Source organism: Crinia signifera, chromosome 7, assembly GCF_055691185.1.
Source record: "Crinia signifera chromosome 7, ASM5569118v1, whole genome shotgun sequence".
Classification (NCBI taxonomy): Eukaryota; Metazoa; Chordata; class Amphibia; order Anura; family Myobatrachidae; genus Crinia; species Crinia signifera.
This window is the reverse complement of record NC_139223.1, coordinates 145023125-145043700: the sequence shown is the minus strand read 5'-3', so window position 1 is coordinate 145043700 and position 20576 is coordinate 145023125. Positions and strand designations below refer to the sequence as shown.

Below are 20576 nucleotides of genomic sequence, written 5' to 3'. Positions count from 1 at the left end.
TATAGATTGAGAAAAGCAGAAGACCTAAGACTGAACCCTGAGGTACTCCAACTGATAGAGGTAGCTAAGAGGAGGTGGAATCAGAGAAACGAACACTAAAGGAGCGGTTAGAGAGGTAGGATGAGAATCAAGAAAGGGCTGTGTCTTTAAGACCTAGGGATTGTAGTGTTTGGATGAAAAGTGTTTGGCCAACATTGTCAAAGCCAGCAGAGAGATCTAGAAGAATAAGTAGTGAGTAGTCGCCTTCAGATTTTGCAGTGACCAGATCACTCACAACTTTAGTCACTGCTGTCTCATGTTAGTACAGATGCGATGAGCATCAGCACGATGGGCGGTGGGATGTACCGCAGCTGCTTGGTACATTCTGTCCTGAATCTGTCGTTTATCACTGCCTCTGCCAGTACCAAAGCAGCATCAGTAACCTAGAACTACCACAGGCAGTGGCGGATTCAGGGGGGGGGGGCACCCGGGCACGTGCCCCCCCTTGTCATTTATTTTGTAGCTGAGGACCAGGGCTTTCCAACGAGCCCAGCCCCGTGTCTCTAGCCCCCCGGGAACCGGAGATATCGCCTGGCAAACCTGTAACGTTTTTTCCCCATAGGATAATATGGGACCCGTCAATTCTGACCCCCACCCGGTTCCGTCGGCTGCCAGTTCCCGGCCTGGCATCGCAGAAGCTTGTGGTTGATGTCATTCAATTCAAAATCGCTGGGCCTTCAATATGATACCAGGTCCAAATCGGTCAATCGGTTCCAGAGATATTGCGTGTAAACCGATTTTTTTATTTTGGAAATGTAATTTCATGGCTGATCATGTTCTTTGAGAGCAGATTACTCTGGAACCAAAAGTTCCAGTTTCACGGAACCAAAATCAATCTAAGCCCACTCAAAAGTTCTTCAATATAATACTTGTCTCATGTAAATGGGTCAGTTGGTTCCGAAGATATAGCCGGTTAAATGAGATAACTGGTTAAAGGGGGGAGTGGTGATTTTCTCTCCCCCCTTACACCAGAAAATGCAGGGACTAGGCTGGTGTAAAAGGGGCCAACCTGGGAATGAAAGGGGTATTATTTCAAATAGCCGGGACCTGCAGTGCTCTGGATACAGCCAGGCTCTGCCACTGTCAGTGGCTATCACTTCTGCCTGGCGGTGGCTGTCCCCCATTTACCACGAGCATTTATTCCCCCTTGGCAATGAGCATGTAATCCCACATGGCAACGAGCATGGAACCTCTGACCGCGGCAATGATGAGCGCAGCTACATCTGTAAGTGCCTTCTCTGCACTTGGAAGATGCCTTTGTAAACTGAATGTGCACCCTAAGTGTGGAAAGGCGGATACATTATACAAAGGTTCACAGTCAGAACCTATCATCGGCAACTGCTTGCTGGCCGCAATGTTCACATGTACAATCAAGTGGCACAGCAGGTCCAACACTGCAATTTGTGAAATGAACTCCAATCAGTAAATACAGTGATACAGTTAAATTATACTAAAATGGAAGCTAGGCCATCAAAAACTATACAATACTTTTGACATTGAAAATAGAATTTTTTTAAAGTTGTTACAAAAAACTCAAGTTGAAAGCAACATAATAATAATGCCAAATGCTGAATATCATTAAAACTACATACATCTGAAGCAAGAAAAACTCACCTTGAATTGTAAATGAAGTGGCTGGAAATCCAAATCCATATTAATGGAAATCGCTGAGGTCTAAGAGCTTAATGCATGCTGTATTGTAAGAATAATATGCCGGTATATTTTCCCAGATAAATAGCCAAGATCACTTTCTCGCTAATGTATGTTTCTCCAGCACAAGTATATAGCTGCAGCCGAACAGTGAGCAAGAAAGTGTAATACGTCTAAAAGTTAAAAGCATTTTATTGTAAGCATTTGTATTAAAGGCAGGATCAATCCTCTTTGCTTGTCTAATCCATCTAACTATTATGTATTCAGCTAGAACGTCTTCTCCTTATGCTGTTGCATCAGTTATACATTGTACAGTATAATATGGCACAAATCATCATTCTGTGAGAAATATGAAAAGCAGCACCACATGCAACTACAGAGACTTGTCTAAAACGATTTTTATGGCTACTATTGTCAGAAAATGGATTGGATATGGGTTGTTAGAACAATGGGTAACCCTGACTGAACCTAGATATAGAGGTTTGAAGTTGCTAGCTAGGCCATGCTGTGTATCGTTAATGATGACATTTATGACACTTTCAATCTGTCAGAGAATCTGGGTATAGCACTTCTGTAACAGTAGTTTTACCTTGTGTATGTACATGTATAGGCTATTATGGTTAATGAACCACAGATACAGTACAGTAGATATCCTATTGCTTCGGCAGCTGTGTCCTCCTCCTGCAGGATAATCCTCAGAGTTAGGCATTAGATGATGGGTAGTGATTAGGGGCAGGGCCGGACTAAGCCTTCGGGGGGCCCAGGGTCAATTTAGACAGGGGGCCCCTCCCACTTGTCATTACTGGCTGCAAACTGCATGGGAGAATATTACACTGTCAAAACACAGAGTAAAGGCAGTATAAACTTGGTCAAAGGGTAACTGCAGGGGGGGGGGGGGTTTAAAAAAATATATATATATCTATATATATGTGTGTTTGTGTATATATATATATATATAATGTATGTCCACTGGTAGTCGGCACTCACTGTACTGGTGAAATCAGGTGCACATCCACAATCAAGGTAGAACTCCAAAAAACGAGGCACTCTGGTGTAGTGATAAACAAAAGGCTGTATTGTAGCGCCAAGCGCTTTCGGGGTCCAAACGCCCCTTCCTCAGGGCACAGCAACAACAACCCAACATACCCACATGCCCCAAATAAATACCCTTACCTGTCCTGTAGCCGTCCGGTTTTCGCGCCAGACGCCGGCGTCCTGCCCGCCGGAAGTCGTCATCTCTGTACTTCCGGTGAGACGCAGGAACAGTCAGCGGGGAGCGTTCATGCGTTCCACCCGCCTTCCTGCTTGCGTCCCACTGTCACCATGGACGCGATCTCCCCGGCTTGGTCGTCCGTCAGGCGTCTAAATGACACAAAAAGGCACGGCAGATATTAATACAGGCGGGCACATTGCATCTAACAGTGCTACCATAAACATACTTGAAAAAGAGACAAATACATAGAAAATACATAAGCAAACATTTACATAATGGCTGTAACGATCAGGAGAAATCAATAAAATGAAATACAGAGACACCCGATGTCCGATGTCAGCGGGGGTCACAAACCATCCCCCCGAGCAGAGAAAGGGGGTCCATAGATCCATGAACCCTCAAACTAAACTGTTCCAATTTATCTTTTCGTTGAGACCACCAGGATTGGTGGTCCCCAGTCTAAGAATCCATTGTGATTCCCGAATTAACAATGTCTTGGCCCGGTCCCCTCCCCTAAGGGTAGCTGGGACATGGTCAATCATAAAATAACGAATTGAGTCTAATGGGTGATTGGCGGCCTTAAAGTGGCGGGCTACCGGTTGATCCACAACCCGACCGCCCACCGCCAACCCAATAGAAGACCTATGTCCCCCCATGCGTTCTTTAAATTTGCACGTGGTCTGGCCCACATAATAAAGTCCCCAAGGACAAATTATTATGTAGACCACATATGTAGAATTGCACCCCAGTACAAATCTGATGTCGTAGGTCTTATCAATATGAGGGTGCTTAAAATTCTTACAGGGGATAAGAAATTTACAGGTTACGCAGTCACTGCATTTATAACATCCCGGGGCCTTGAAATATGTATTAGGACATCTCTTTTTGCCCATCTCGGTGATGTCTGTGCGTACCAATCTATCCCTCAGGTTACTACCACGGGAAAATGCCACTATCGGTCTCATGTTCTTGAACACAGGGAGGTCTTTGTCCGTACTGACAATGGGCCACAGGGCCTTAGTGGCCCTCTGAATCACAGGGTTGGAAGTGGAAAATTTGCAAACTAGTGGGATTATATTTTCTTCAGTCCTAGGCTTAGGGGTAAGGAGGTCATTCCTATTTAAACCCAAGACCTGTGTTTTAGTTTCCTCAAGCATAACTCTGTCATATCCCCTATTCTCGAATTTTTGTACAACCTTGTCAAGGCTAGCAGGGACCTTCTCCCTCTCACTGGTGATCCTAGCCGCACGGATCATCTGTGACCGGGGGAGTCCTCTTTTCAGGGCTTTAGGGTGGAAGCTGGTTGCCTCTAAAAGGGTGTTACGATCAGTAGGCTTACTGAAGACTCCAGTGTGAATGGTACCATCGGCAATAGTCAGATCTACATCAAGGAAATTAGCCCTCCTCAAGTCACAGGTGTAAGTAAATTTGATAAAGGGACTTGAGGCATTGATGCCCGTCATTAACAGATTGAACCTTTCGGCCCCCCCTGTCCACAACATAAAGACGTCATCTATGTATCTAGTGTACATTAAAATGCAATCACTAGTTGATGGATCTGAAAAAAACAAGTCCTGTTCTGTCTCAAACATGAATATATTAGCGTAGGAGGGTGCCACGGAAGAACCCATGGCACACCCCCTACGCTGCACATAGAACTCCCCATCAAATAAGAAATAATTACGACGGAGAGTCAATTCAAGCAATGACAGAAACAATCGATGGTCAAACTGAACATTATCAACATTGGTGTTAAGAAACCTCTGCATAGCTCCCAGTCCCCCTTCGTGTGGTATCGACGTGTATAAGCTAGACACGTCGAGACAACACATCAAGGTCCCTTCAGGGACAACTCCGAGTTCCTTGATTTTCACCAAGAACGACGTAGTGTCCTTGAGAAATGTAGCCTGTAGTGGGAGGACAGGTTGGAGGATGCTGTCCAATAATTGGGACACTGGTTGCAGCAGAGAGTCTCGGGCCGAAATTATGGGCCTCCCTGGTGGTTTAGTGGGATTCTTATGAATCTTCGGAAGTGAATACAAAATAGGGACCCTCGGGTACCGCACACACAATGATTTCCAGATTTTAGTCGGAATAAATCCATCCTGATGTGCTTTTTCCAAAACCCCAAATAATTCTTTTTGATACTCAGGGGTCGGGTCCTTCCTCAATTTCTGATAGACCAATGGATCACTTAATTGGCCCACAAGTTCACTCCGATAATCCTCAAGATTCATAACAACAATTGCCCCGCCTTTGTCTGCGGGGCGTATTATAATTGAAGTGTCCCCCTCAAGGTTCTTCAATGCTGCAAGTTCCTCCTTGTTCAAGTTTGGGCGGACTGCCCGGGGAGTAGCGAGGAAACGGGAAACAGAGTCCTCCATTAAGCGAGTGAAGGATTTAATCGAGCTATTATTAGAAATTGGGTCAAACTTAGATCTCACCACCTTCTTTGTAAACGGATCAAATATGGAGGTGTCATCCTTCTCTATAGACCGTTGGAAATGTTCCTTCAATCTAAGACGTCTCGAGAACTGGTGCATCTCCAACTTCCAACTGAACTCGTCAAAGCGGTTGGTAGGCACAAAACTAAGACCCAAATTCAAAACCCTTTCTTCCACTGCTGTTAATGGACGGTTTGACAGATTGAAAATCAAACTTTGAGTTTGGTTGCAGCTACTACTGCTGCTTTTCGTGCCTCTTTTACCCTGACCCCCTCGACGGGTGGGCGGGCGCTTGTGCCTCGGGGGCGTGCTTCTAAAGGGACACTTCCCAAAGGGGTTATGTCCTCCATATCAGACACTCTGAAGTCACTGTCACTGCTACTCTGGTCAGTGGCAGGTTTCCTAGTTTTGCCTTTATTCCAAGGTCTACGTTTCCTTTGACTCTGCTCGCCAAATGCAGGGCCCTCGCTGCCATACAGCCATCTGTATACTCTGTTCTCATCATAGTCCGTATCTACGGCACATTTCTTTTGATTCTTGAACTTAATCAGGTCACGGTAGTATTTATCACATTTATCTTCAAGTTTTTGTAGCCAGTTAGAATTCTTCTCCACATTCCAGACCTCCTTATATTGGTCCTGGAAGGCAGACATCTTTTTCCTAGTGGCGGTCAATTCTCTGTTAGCCTCCTCGACGACGAGAATCATTAAGTCGAAAGGGGTTCTTCCGTGGCACCCTCCTACGCTAATATATTCATGTTTGAGACAGAACAGGACTTGTTTTTTTCAGATCCATCAACTAGTGATTGCATTTTAATGTACACTAGATACATAGATGACGTCTTTATGTTGTGGACAGGGGGGGCCGAAAGGTTCAATCTGTTAATGACGGGCATCAATGCCTCAAGTCCCTTTATCAAATTTACTTACACCTGTGACTTGAGGAGGGCTAATTTCCTTGATGTAGATCTGACTATTGCCGATGGTACCATTCACACTGGAGTCTTCAGTAAGCCTACTGATCGTAACACCCTTTTAGAGGCAACCAGCTTCCACCCTAAAGCCCTGAAAAGAGGACTCCCCCGGTCACAGATGATCCGTGCGGCTAGGATCACCAGTGAGAGGGAGAAGGTCCCTGCTAGCCTTGACAAGGTTGTACAAAAATTCGAGAATAGGGGATATGACAGAGTTATGCTTGAGGAAACTAAAACACAGGTCTTGGGTTTAAATAGGAATGACCTCCTTACCCCTAAGCCTAGGACTGAAGAAAATATAATCCCACTAGTTTGCAAATTTTCCACTTCCAACCCTGTGATTCAGAGGGCCACTAAGGCCCTGTGGCCCATTGTCAGTACGGACAAAGACCTCCCTGTGTTCAAGAACATGAGACCGATAGTGGCATTTTCCCGTGGTAGTAACCTGAGGGATAGATTGGTACGCACAGACATCACCGAGATGGGCAAAAAGAGATGTCCTAATACATATTTCAAGGCCCCGGGATGTTATAAATGCAGTGACTGCGTAACCTGTAAATTTCTTATCCCCTGTAAGAATTTTAAGCACCCTCATATTGATAAGACCTACGACATCAGATTTGTACTGGGGTGCAATTCTACATATGTGGTCTACATAATAATTTGTCCTTGTGGACTTTATTATGTGGGCCAGACCACGTGCAAATTTAAAGAACGCATGGGGGGACATAGGTCTTCTATTGGGTTGGCGGTGGGCGGTCGGGTTGTGGATCAACCGGTAGCCCGCCACTTTAAGGCCGCCAATCACCCATTAGACTCAATTCGTTATTTTATGATTGACCATGTCCCAGCTACCCTTAGGGGAGGGGACCGGGCCAAGACATTGTTAATTCGGGAATCACAATGGATTCTTAGACTGGGGACCACCAATCCTGGTGGTCTCAACGAAAAGATAAATTGGAACAGTTTAGTTTGAGGGTTCATGGATCTATGGACCCCCTTTCTCTGCTCGGGGGGATGGTTTGTGACCCCCGCTGACATCGGACATCGGGTGTCTCTGTATTTCATTTTATTGATTTCTCCTGATCGTTACAGCCATTATGTAAATGTTTGCTTATGTATTTTCTATGTATTTGTCTCTTTTTCAAGTATGTTTATGGTAGCACTGTTAGATGCAATGTGCCCGCCTGTATTAATATCTGCCGTGCCTTTTTGTGTCATTTAGACGCCTGACGGACGACCAAGCCGGGGAGATCGCGTCCATGGTGACAGTGGGACGCAAGCAGGAAGGCGGGTGGAACGCATGAACGCTCCCCGCTGACTGTTCCTGCGTCTCACCGGAAGTACAGAGATGACGACTTCCGGCGGGCAGGACGCCGGCGTCTGGCGCGAAAACCGGACGGCTACAGGACAGGTAAGGGTATTTATTTGGGGCATGTGGGTATGTTGGGTTGTTGTTGCTGTGCCCTGAGGAAGGGGCGTTTGGACCCCGAAAGCGCTTGGCGCTACAATACAGCCTTTTGTTTATCACTACACCAGAGTGCCTCGTTTTTTGGAGTTCTATATATATATATATATATATATATATATATATATATATATATAAAATACCACATGAAAAGCCTGTGTTTGTCTCTCTGTAACTTACGCTGTAGGAGCCCTGACAGGCTCAGTGCTACCTCTAATTAAAAACCCTCCCTTGATGAGGCCGCTGCTGCTGCTGTCCTCCATGGGCCTGAGAAGCATATAATGAGCTTCACCAAGCAGAGCTCAGCACAAGCCTCACAAGACCTCTTGTGCAAAGTCTCATGGGACTTAGTCAACTCCCAGTAATGCACTGCACACTTGTGCAGTCAGTGTGCCTTGGCTCCCAAAGCTCAGCACCATTAATCATTGTCACAGTGGCAGATAGGTGAAGCTGCAGCACTATCCCACTCCCATGAACAAAACCTTTAGCTATTTTTTTTTTTTAAATACATGATAACCAGAGGGGGGCCCTAGATAGAGGGGGCCCAGGGGTACTGACCCACTGTGCCCCCCCTCCATAATCCGTCCCTGATTAAGGGTAGGGACAGAATACTCACTGGAACATAGTTTGTCACATCTCTGCTGAAACTGCTCCTCACAACATCGCTGGGACTCTTGCTAGTTTGCAATAGGATACAATGTATAGAAAAATGGGCTGTGTAGGCAGATGAATGCTAAAACACTAGAATAGGACACAGAATGTCATGGAATTAAATGGAATACAGTTTATTACATGGAATAAGAAAAAATAAATGTAAAAGACTGAAAACAAAAAACATGTAGAGTAAAACATAATAACAAAAATCATAATGGAAATATGGCACACTGGGGGATGGAGAGTCATAAAGTAGCTCCTAACTGCCCTACTACAAACTGTGCCTGAAAAATGACCATTGGGAGCTGATTGGTTGGTGGTTTTATCGCTGTCCATTTTTCAGTTTTCAAGAATTTGCACATCTTGTCCCCAGTGAGAAAATATGCAACATACGCCCACAAAACGGCATCAGCAGCAGTATTGTTAATTGGACCATTATTGGTATCTCACAGGTTTATATGAAGCATTACCAATAAGACAAAAAGACTACTACTACTACTACTACTACTACCACCACTACTACTACTAATAATAATAATGTGATATATGTTGTATGGCTTTCAGAAATAAGACGATAAAGTTAAAACTAAATGTGTGAGGCTGGACATTTCCCTGCTGTCACCCTTTTTGTATAGTATATACTTTTTATTTGTCTTTAATGTTTTTCTATTAAATCCTCCATCCTTTAGATTTGGCTTGTGAATCCCAGCTGAGAAATTTCCCTGCACCCCTCCCCATGTTAAAGCAGTTGAGCTGTGTATTTTAACGCTTTGGGTAAAAAGCAATCTTTTATGGTAGTTGCTTTTCTGTGTGTACAGGTGATGAGGTAAGAAACCTTGCTTTAATAAAGATTTATTTTTCCTATCAAAAACCAATACTTGAACAGTAGCCCTGGAGATCAGTATATTACAGACAGCAGCTGCCAACTTAGGCCAACCTTGTCATTGTAATTGTGATGTTCCGTGTACAACGTCTCACCATTGATTGCCTTTGAAAAAGAATTATAAACAGAGAGGGTTTATCTCAACCAGTAAACATCATCTTGGAAGAATGTAGGATCCTTGAAGTCACCTTATGTGTTCTGATGCTACTAATGTGCAATACTTTCATCATTTTTAGTAGTACAATGTTTAGCAGGCCTTGTTTTCTTAATGCTAGGTTTTGATTTTTTATATGAACACATTGTCCCAGTTAAATTATATCCTTTTAACTTCGTAAAGCTGTATTTTATCTTTTGGCTGTGTTTGTCCCCGGTTATTGTACCAATGGGAACTAATAGTCTCCATGGCAACCTCTATATGAGAATGACAGCTGTCATTTTAACTACCCTCTGGAACAGAATTTCCAGAAAGCTGTAGCTTAGGTTAAAGAGAAAATTGCAAACATGCTGGAATTAGCTTTGTTACATGGGGATATTTGGCTAGAATAGATTTGCAGTAACATTTTTTTCTGAAGACCTCTGTGGCTCTTAGATCTGGCCTAATATATATATTTATTTTTTACTCAATTATTTGGACACTGGTAGATTCGACAGAACAAAATGAATCATCATTAATTCTTATAGTAATACCTATATTTACATATTAACATTGAATTATTTCTCTGTTATGTACATTTGTAGAAATAATTTAAACATACAGTATAGTAAAATTTCAGGCGATAGAAATAAAATCGCTTATACTGTAAGTACAACATGTGCTATTTTTAATGTTAATGTAGGAAAACCTCATTTAGATGATAAACAATAATATCCCAGAAGGTCAGGATTTTTTATATAGTCATATATGTCCAATGGATCGATGGGCTTACTAGGTCAATGCTCGTATTTGAGTATAGAATAAATAAAGAATAACTTAGTTTAGGGTTTCTTTTGATTAGTAAGATAACATAAAATACAGTCTAATACCCCGTTCATGCTTAGACAAGGACCCAAGAAAAACTCATGTCACCAACACCGGCATCACCCTAACCAGAACCCTGCCAGAAAATTGGCATTGGAATCCAGGCATCGCTGAGGATACCGACACCTGAGTCCCAACTGCAATTATCCCGATCATAAGTATTTGAGGCTGGTTATGCGGGGGGAAGGGGGGATTAGGTTTAGGCACTAGCAGGGGATTTAGGGTTAGGCTGCGTGTGTGCTAGGCTGAGGAGTGAGGCAGTTGCAGCAGCAGTCAGTCTTCTCTCTCCCAGTTCCAAGTGCTGCTGTTACCAGAGGGGAAGGAGGGGCGCGGCTGGACCTGGGCCCCGCCGGGCCCCTCCAACAAGCCCGGGCCTCCCTCAGCACAACTGATGATACTAGCTAGGAGTGTACTGTAGTTCTATTTTCATTTTGCTTGGTCTCTGTAGTTCCAAAGTATATACAGTATTTGATAGGATATTCAATCTATTGCACTGTATTTCTTCAGATGAGTAGAAAACTGAGAAAAGCATTTTGCTTGTTTCACGTGGATGATAACAGTGTCTATTATGGAAGGCTAAGCATTTTCTGTAGTCTTTGAAGTTGCTGACACACATAAGCACAAAATGTGGCAATATAAAAATGTCATTACATTCTATCTACATGGGCTGTTGTCAGCTTTTGGCAATGCAGGAAATATATTACATATTTTATTAGAAGCTGTACACATCCAAAGGGTTATACTGTGAGTTGTGACATACATACTCTTTATATAGGGCCCAATTTAGCAGACATACTAAGACCAGGGGCGAGATTGAATAGGATGAGAGATTCAGAAAGTGTGAGATTTGGGAAGAAATCTCACCCCAGGTGTGCTAAGCTTGAAAATGATAAAATGGAGAGTGATAAGTGCCAGCCAATCAGCTCCTAACTGTCATGTCCCAGGCTGTGTTTGAAATTGGTAGTTGGGAGCTGATTAGTTGGAGTTTTAACACTCTCCATTTTATCACTCAGTAGATCTCACCCCTGATTACTGCTGTGCGAGTTCGCACATGTGTCTGGCCCCGTAGTATTCATGCGGGATGTCTGCTAGCAAGGTGATTTTGTAGGCATGCTAACAAATATGCAGGCATGCCTAGAAAAATGCAGGCGTGTCCAAGTGTTTTATGGGAGGGATATGCCTGGTTTCATTACAGCCTCCAAGTAAGCACCTGGCTACTCCGAGCCTGCGGTGACTGGTGCCCAGTGGAAAAATAACTTGATGTGTCTAATATCTAATATGAGCGTCTAACTAATGGTTTATGACTAGCCTTTCACATCTAGTCTCCTAGTGTGCACATTCATTTGCACAGCGGATTTCACTATGGCATTTCTAATGGCTTCTACCATATCTCCATAGGTCACAGGGGCAGTGAGGGGCGGCAGGTGGGCCTCAGGGGCCAGGTACTCACTGTGGGGGTTTAATCCTGCGTCTGTGGGGGAGGCTGGATTGTTGGGAGGCAGCGACTCTCTGGTAGTAGAAGTGGTAGATGGTGAGGCAGGGGTGGCTCTCCGGGGAACGGCGTCCGGCGCTATCTTGGATCCCAGCGTCGGCCGCTCCCTGTCTCTTTTTTGGCGGCTGGTGGAGCTGGGCATTGCGCTGAGGAAGAGCTTCATGCAGCGGTGGTCTCTGAGTAGGAGAGGGGTGGCGGGCGGGCAGCTTGGAGGCTGTTAAGCCGTGATTTCAGCGGCGTGGGGTGCCTGGATAGCGGAGCTCCACTCTCCCACTACCGCATCTTCCAGGGGCGGAACCTGGAAGTCAATAATACCTTTTAGACTTTATTAAATAAAAACAAATAAGAGACTGTAAGGTCATTAGCAATGTTTCATTTAATAACATTGCCTCACTATTAGCCCAAGTCCTAAACCTGAACTCAGGCCATTTGTTACCTTAGCCACCTCCTACGTTCAAAAATGTAAGCCTAACTACAAAGCATTACGTAAAACCATACTAAAATAAGTTGGGAGCGGTGGAGCTTCTGTACCAGGCACTTTCTATTTTTTATATAAAATTGCACGTTTACCCTCATATTTTGCTAAAAGTTTTTACTGTCTACTAGACACTCAAATACATATTATAAATGTAATGGGGGCATAATTTTACAGAAAAAAATTATGGCAGATCGTTTTATCATTATTTTAATAGAGATATAACATTAGGCAAATTATTTAAAAACATATTTTGAAAATAGATTTTAAACAACCTGAGGTGAATGTGCAGAGGTAGCATCTTTTAAGTTCAATACCTGCATTAAAGACCTTATTCAGGTTCATTCGTAGCAGTGCTATGTTCGCACGGGGACCAATGTTACCTTACTGCGCAGGCACATTTCTGCACATGTGCATGAGAAGGGTGCGTGCACCAATGGCATGCACCCAGGACAGCGGGTGTGGAGCGGAGAGGGGCATAGGTCAGCCCCATTAGCATATGCTGAACGCCTAGCGTTTCATGGGCGTTGCCATGAGAATGCTGGGCTGACATCAATTTCCTTCCCAGCGTGCAAGCATACCTAAGGTTTCTCTGTGCAACCTTACATATGCGTGCACCTTTTCACATCTTTCAATGGTCGGCGACTATCGAAAGATGTGACCTGCTAATGGATGTTACTGTGTAACATCTATTTGCATGCCATGCGTGTGAATCGCACTTGCGAATGGGTGGCGGCATCGAGGGTGCAAATTCACATCCGAGCGAATCAACCAGAATAACCCCCTAAGTTCAGCAACAGACATCCTTATTTTTGTGATTCAGATTCAAGGTTGCTGCCTAAAGTTGCTTAAGGATAGAACCAGCCCTCGCTGGCATTTTGGCCATTTAAATTTCCATTGTACAGTACTATAGATTTCTGCCTGTTTTCTATAAACCCTCCCAACAGCTGAAAATTGAATTAATGGATTTGGAGCTGGACCTCGCCGGTGATCCACAGCGAGGTGTCGTGGTTACAAACTCCTGCATAAACTAATGCATAGTAAATGAACCCCTCACAATCTGCTTTAAACTTTATTTTTTATTATAACAGGTACAGTATACTGTATATTCAGTGGCGTAACTACTGTAAGGCAGCCCCAGCTGCCGCTTGGGGGAGCAAGTGGCAGCAGGGTCTGTGTGGGCGCCAGCACCTGCTCGACGCACTGATATGCTGCTGCCTGCCGCTGCCCACTGGCCGAGCACCAGAGGCGAGTCAGTCGCAGTGCAGGTGCGGCCATGGCAGAGACGACATTCCCCCCCACTGATTCAATTGACTGTACACAGAGCCGACTATTGGCTACTGTGTACAGGATGGGTGGGCGGATGGGCGTGCTAGGGCGGCCTGGGATGCATCGGAGCCAAGGGAAGCAGCAATGTCTGCTGGTCTCTCTTCCTCTCTCCTGCTTCAGCTTCTCCGTTATGCCTTGGGGGGGGGGGGGCGCTAAAAACATTTTGGCAGGGGGGAGCAAAATTTATAGTTACGCCACTGTGTATACTGTATTTATGGATTAGAAATTAAATATCATATAGGAAGATTGATGTGTTTTATTCCTATTTTCTTCTCATAGCGTATACCATGCTCAAAGTAAACTAGCATGATGCAATGCATACTGTTGAGCAAGACTTTGATGTAATGAGTTATTGGTATTTACTGTCGCTGCTGTTAATTGTAATAAATGGATAGCTGAACCGGATCTATGGTAATTTCAGGCCAAAATAAATGGCAACCAACAGAGGAAGCAGAAGTGTAATAAAAGCAATATTTCCTGACAATAGGATAAATTACAAAGAGCAAAGGTGACCACAGGGAAGTCAGGCGTTTGCTGGTGTATTTACTCATATAAATACATGCCTAAGGAAGAACTAATACGCGGGTTTTATTAAACTGATAAAACAAACACTAATTTCTAATCTGATCTAACTTGCCAGAGGTGGATATTACATTGTATGATTGTGTAGCCTTGCTCTCCTAACTGGGAGAGACACACATATTATTATCCAGTGATGCCACAGATCAAACACATATGCAAAGAACACGCCGTAGTGATTTTCATGTTAAGTACATGTGGGGTGTTTCTAACATGTTTATTGTTGTCTTGTGAAAATACATTTCAATATAGGGATGAATGATCCCTATATTTGTGTTCTCTTCTGGACAGAATTTGTGCAAAATGACATTAAAAAAATAAAAAAATATTTATATTTATTTACTGCAATTATGTTTAGTGGCTGAAAGAGATAAACCTGGTGGCGGTACCCTCTCTACAACATAATTACACCAGTTACATATATATATATATTATATTGTGTGGTATCCAGCCCACAGCTGTGTTTTATGTGGTACGAGTCCCTTATTTTGTGTACCTTGGAAGTACTTCTTATCCATTAAAGTGTTTTGTGATAATACACCATGAAGCGCATCTCTTCTACCTTTGCCTAGATCTCTCTCCCCTGTGGATCCCAGGGTTTGTTCCTTGGAAGGAGTGCTGCGGGTCAAAATCATAGACTCTGGTGTTTTTTTGGACACCTCATATTATTTGAGGAACTATTGTTTGACTGGACTGAGCCTTGAAATTGGTTGAAGCGCACACAGTTTCTTTTTGCTACAAAATATATATATATATATATATATATATATATAGATAGATAGATATATATAGATAGATATATATAGATATTTTTATATGGTATAGAGCATATGCTGCTTTGATTGGGAAGATGGGCCCCTCAAGTATTTTACCTCTCTCTCTCTCTATATATATAATATAATAGGAATATATGACTTGCATTCTGCTGTTTACAGTGCAGACGTTACTTCAATATCTACAGCAAGCCCTAACTTTAAAACCATGTCTATGAGTAGGGAATTCAATTCATACTTGTGCACTCCCATGGAGTGGCCGGGAGGTTTCTGAAAATCTTAAAAGGTCGGCAAGTTTCATGTTGCCTACTGCACCACCTATAAATGGTCCCTCCAGTCATCATTTACCAAAAGTGAATGGGGTGATGACCAGAGCCGAATTTCCCATTAGGCACGTGAGGCACCGGCCTAGGGGCGGCACATGTTTGGGGGCGGCACTTGGATGCCTGTGATAGTACTGTCAGCCCAAAATGTACCAATAACTGCAAAATACCCATTGTACTGTACTATATTCCATCTTAAATAGAGTGTAAATGGATAGGACATGCAGATACTGCCCCTATAAACTGTCCTACTTAGTAAACATTATTGTTGTGCCTAGGGGCGCCCTCATCCCTAAATCCGCCCCTGGTGATGACGCATTTTGTGCGGATTCTCATCATCATAGCTCAGTCTCTGCTTTGCAGTACCGATAATGTGTGCATTGCATAGTGGGCTGTGGGACCCATTATCAGAGCCCTGCCCCCTGTTGTGCAGACCTGGCTTCTCTCTCCCGGAGGTAGTGGCAACAAGATTATGGCCTGTTTTCAGGTTTTAACTTACTGTAGAAATTACCATTAGGCGCTTGGCATATAAATAATGAATCTATTTAAAATTACATGTTATTTTAATAAACATATACCAAATACAAATTTTTTTTTTTTTTTTTTTTTTTACGTTTTTATTTAATTTTCAATATAAAACAATACAAAACACACAGTTACATTTAGTACCAACGTAGTACTCACTTTACACAATTCATTACTTAAAAAACAGTACCTCATGTAACATAACACAAAGTACACATAGACACGTTCACTGCAGAACTCCCCAAAAAAAAAAGAAAAAAAAACCATAAAAAGATATTTCCCACCTTAAGGACCACTCAGCTTTATCTATAACAATGTCCCCTGGCCCATTGCACACAGCCCCCTTGCCATCCCCCCGTCCATTCTCCTCTCCAAAAGGCCCAACCCAGGCCCCCACGGCCTATTTATTAAGCCTCTCCACTTGTTCATAGACCGTACTCCACCATTGACAGTAAAAAAAAAAAAAAACCTACTAGCTATAGTCCCGGCCCTATCCCTTGGGTAGTATACCGTATTAAACCCATAGAGTCACTCAATCCAGAGAGTATATATCCTAAATATCGAATTATATATATCCACACAAAATCAGCCAAAAAAGAGGAAAATGAAAAAAAAGGAAGAAAAAGAAAAAAAAAAAAAAAAAAAAAAAAAAAAAAAAAAAAGAAATAAGAAATAGAACACCCATTTTGCTGAGCTATCAATTAAATTGTACTCCAAAATTACTAAATGTATCTTAGAGTGTCAAAGACATCTCCGTGTATATATACTATCTACATCAATTTTCACTAGAGTCACCTCTAGCGCTTAAATGTGGACCTATTTCAAATCACGTGCCTACTGTAGAAATATCTTGTGAAATAACAGTGAAAACAAGTAAATTCCTTCCCTTTATCTCTCCTTTTTCTTCCCTACCCCGCTCGCCCCCACCTTCCCCCCACCCCTCTACCCACCCCTTCTATTCTTTCCCCTATTACTAGTGAGTTTATTATACCTTATTCTGTGTAAGAGAGGAAATCTCCTCATATGTACATCTGCAACTATAATATTACATTATTTAAATTTGATCCCTAAACCAGTGCTTATACAATCTCCCTCTCTCTGATATTGACCCTATAGTCTACTGACCGGTTCCAATATCCCCATATACCCAGATATTTAGTACTCGAACCCCGGGATGCATACCAACCAAATACAAATTTACACACAATAAAAATATTAAAAATAATAGAAAATTCTCAAGTAGACAGAAACTGTATCAAAATATAAAATTGTAAAAGCAGGACCCTGATACTTTATGCAGTATTTGGAGATCCACAACCGTGGATTATAGTCCAAGGGTCCTTAGATAATTGGGCAACGTGTAGGGAATACAGTTCAATGTTAACCCACTAGCATATATGGATAAACGTCCCTTATGCTGTGTACACACGGTCCGATATCCTTTCCGATGTTGACGATATAGTCAACATCGGATCGGCATCGGATGCAGATCGCAAGGGTTTTTAACCCTTGCGATCCCGATCCGATCCCGATGCGCGTTCACGTATCGGAAGCCAGAAAGTCTTGGCTGCCTTGTCTATATAGTGCAGATCTGCACTATATAGTCAAGATAGGAAGCAAATCGGATGTGCCTTAAGATCCTATCCACGATCCTATCTGATCAGATCGTGGATAGGAACTTAAGGCACATCTAACGTGTGTACACACCATTAGTGTCCGGAGTGCGGCACAGATGTGAACTCACCGCACCTTTGGTGTCCGGACCACATTCCTGTATGTGTTTCCCACACACCTCCACAAGCAGTGCAACATCTTCCTGCAGTACAAACGTGACCAGAATTAGCCCGGTAACGTCCATCGGGCATTGAATGGCACAGTCCTTTGGTGAGAAGCAGGACGACGAGAGGCTCTTAGACGCACTCTCCAAGTTGGGTGTCAGCTCCGGCTGCTGTAGCTGGACTCACTACGTGTATGCTGGTCGCACTGTAGCCAGGGTGAACCTGGTATGTATACGTTGGGCAATTTGTGGTGTAGACTTTTATTAGAGGAGCAGAACGGCGAGAGGCTCTTTGAACGCACTCTACAAGCCGGATTTTACCTCCTGCTGCTGCCAGTAAATTCACCCCTTGTGTGATGGTCGCGCTGGTGGCATCAATTCTCCAGATGGTTTTTCATGTGTTAAGTAAAGTTGAAATTTGGATATTTACCTATACCCCAAATTAATATTGGATAACAGTATATAAGTCTATTAGTGGCTACAGTAAGGTTTTTTAAATTCCCTCAAATGACTGTTATAAGCAGTTTTCTAAAATATAGGAAACAAGTTTAAATAAATACAAGTACAAGTACAAATAAGTGCTAAGTGCTTAGATACCTGTAAGTGTTGTGATGGGAGAGACACCAGATGGTCTGAAGTACTAGATCAGTAAAAAGGAGCCTCACAAAAAGGAAGTGGAATCCGTTCCATGTTTTGTGACGACCTGGAAAGTGCCTATAGCAGACTTTATAAAACCCCAGACAGACAGCAGGAACCATTTTATCTCCTGTAGCTTGGTTTTGATAGAAAACCACTAAAGGGTCTCTGGGGGTGGATGGAAGAAGAGGGCGGATCCCATTCAGAAAGGCCAGTCCAGGTATTTTGGGTTCTGCAGCCAAGATGGCTGATGATGCTGCTTTTAAAATACAAACCTGCTTTCAACCCATTTTTGTAAACGTTTCTTAAAACGGGTCTAAAGCCAGTTAAACCCCTTTCACATTGCATGTTGTAACTGGTGTATTACCATTTCAATACCGTTTTTGTACCATTCACATTCAACCTATTTCACCCATAGAAAACAGGGGATGTCATTTTAAATGGACATTTCTGGGACACAGGCTCACATATGATGTTTTTACAGCATAAAAAGGAGGGGGTGGGTAAAAATAAAAAAGCAAGGTAAAATAAATAAGTAGAAATAAATAAATAAGGTAAAAATAAAGTCTCCTCTCTGCACAGGGATACGGTTGATGGGTCGACTATAAGATGGTCGACAGTCATTAGGTCAACACTATTGGGTCGACATGCTGGTAGGTCGACAGGTGTCTAGGTCGACATGGCAGAAGGTCGTCATGAGTCTAAGTCGACATGGGTCAGGTCGACATGTGGTTTTTCACTGTTTTTTGAGCTGACATGTGCCGACAGGCGGTATTTCATGCCCGACCATCCACCAGGGCATGATAGGAGAATAAAAAACACTGTGCCCAAAGCATGGTGAGTGCAGTGAGCCATATGAGGGGACGCGTGTACTTAAAAAGTGTCCATGTTGACATTCGGGTAATAAAAAACCATGTGAAAAACCCCATGTCGACCTTACCCACGTCGACCTAGACACCTGTTGACCTAGTCCCCTGTCGACCTAGATTCATGTCGACCTTGTCCCCTGTCGACCTAGACTCATGTTGACCTTCTGCCATGTTGACCTAGACACCTGTCGACCTTCCAGCATGTTGACCCTACAGTGTCGACCTAAAGACTGTTGACCAAATGATCCCAACACCTGCACAGTATGCATTGGGTTAAAAAAAATCTCATCTCTCTGCTCTTTACTTCCTGCCTGTGCCTGGTGAGATCACAAGGGAGATAGCCTATCACCCACTGTGACCTGCTCATGACTTGTAAATACCGTTTCAGAACCATTCACACTACAAATGGATTGGCTCTGAAACAGGTAGGACACTGCTTTTAACCCGTTTTGAATTACTGGTATTTTAAAAACAGTAAATTCTCTCTGCACCTTTCACATTACAGCTAGAAAGTAACGTTTTAAACCCATTTAAAATCGGCACTATACCGTGTTTTACCTGTAATGTGAAAGGGGTATGAGTAATTGTTCACCTGTGAGAAGTCTAGAAAGGGATGAATCTTTCACAGGTGCAGCACCTCCGATGCTGACTAGCAGCCAGAAGCTAGGGCCTGTAATGAGGGCTAGTGTCAGGGTCCTGGAAGCCTTTCTATGCCTGAAGCAGGACGCGTCAAGTGTTGGCTTTACACTGCTTGTATCATTGTTTATAGACTGTATCCTTTGTCTATAATCACCTGATGACTGTGTGATGTTAACCAGCCAGGGAGTTTGTTGTTACTCCAAGTTGTGGTACGAACAACTTGATCTTTGGTCCTTATTCTGGTTCACTTGCAAATGCAAATTCCTTCTCAAATGGACAAACCCATGTGCACTGCAGGTGGGGCAGATGTAATTTGTGCAGAGAGAGTTAGATTTGGGTGGGGTTTTTCCTCATAGTGAGATCTATATTGCAGTGTAAAATTGAAACAGTCAGTATTTTCCCTGCACAGAAACAAAATAACTCACCTGTTAAAATAACTAACCTGTCCCACATCACATAACCCATTTTCCTGTATTTTGCACATTTTAACCCCAAAAATTGTCATTAAGATTATTTTTAAAAGTGCCTATTTTACCATTAGGGAGTGTATCCAAGTGATTCTGAACATTCTAACATTTTTACATTAAAATAGGGATTTTCCCCAACTTATCTTCACTTTCAATTAAATTGGATGAGAACGTGTTTTACGGAAAAACTTTTCACATGATACGGGTTTTTAGCTGTAATTTATTTCTTCCCTGAGTCTGCTAGTAGGTTAGTGGAAGCTGGTCCTCATACAAATAACAGTCCAGATCCTACTTTTTACTTGCAGGGTGACATTTAATAGGATGCGATTTTTAGCCATTTTCAAATTCGC

The 20576-nt window shown here is 43.0% G+C and overlaps 1 long non-coding RNA gene across 3 annotated transcripts in view; it reads right to left on the bottom strand.

Moving 5' to 3' along the window:
- Positions 1-18330, bottom strand: part of LOC146020644 (uncharacterized) — a 66232-nt gene extending 47902 nt beyond the window's left edge. Inside the window, exon 1 of one of the 3 annotated variants that reach the window (XR_014450822.1) lies at positions 18213-18330. This is a non-coding gene — a long non-coding RNA (uncharacterized LOC146020644). Of the gene's footprint in view, positions 1-17587; positions 17850-18212 lie in introns of those variants that run through there. The other 2 variants (XR_014450823.1, XR_014450821.1) reach the window with 2 other exon arrangements.
- Positions 18331-20576: the final 2246 nt, after the last annotated feature.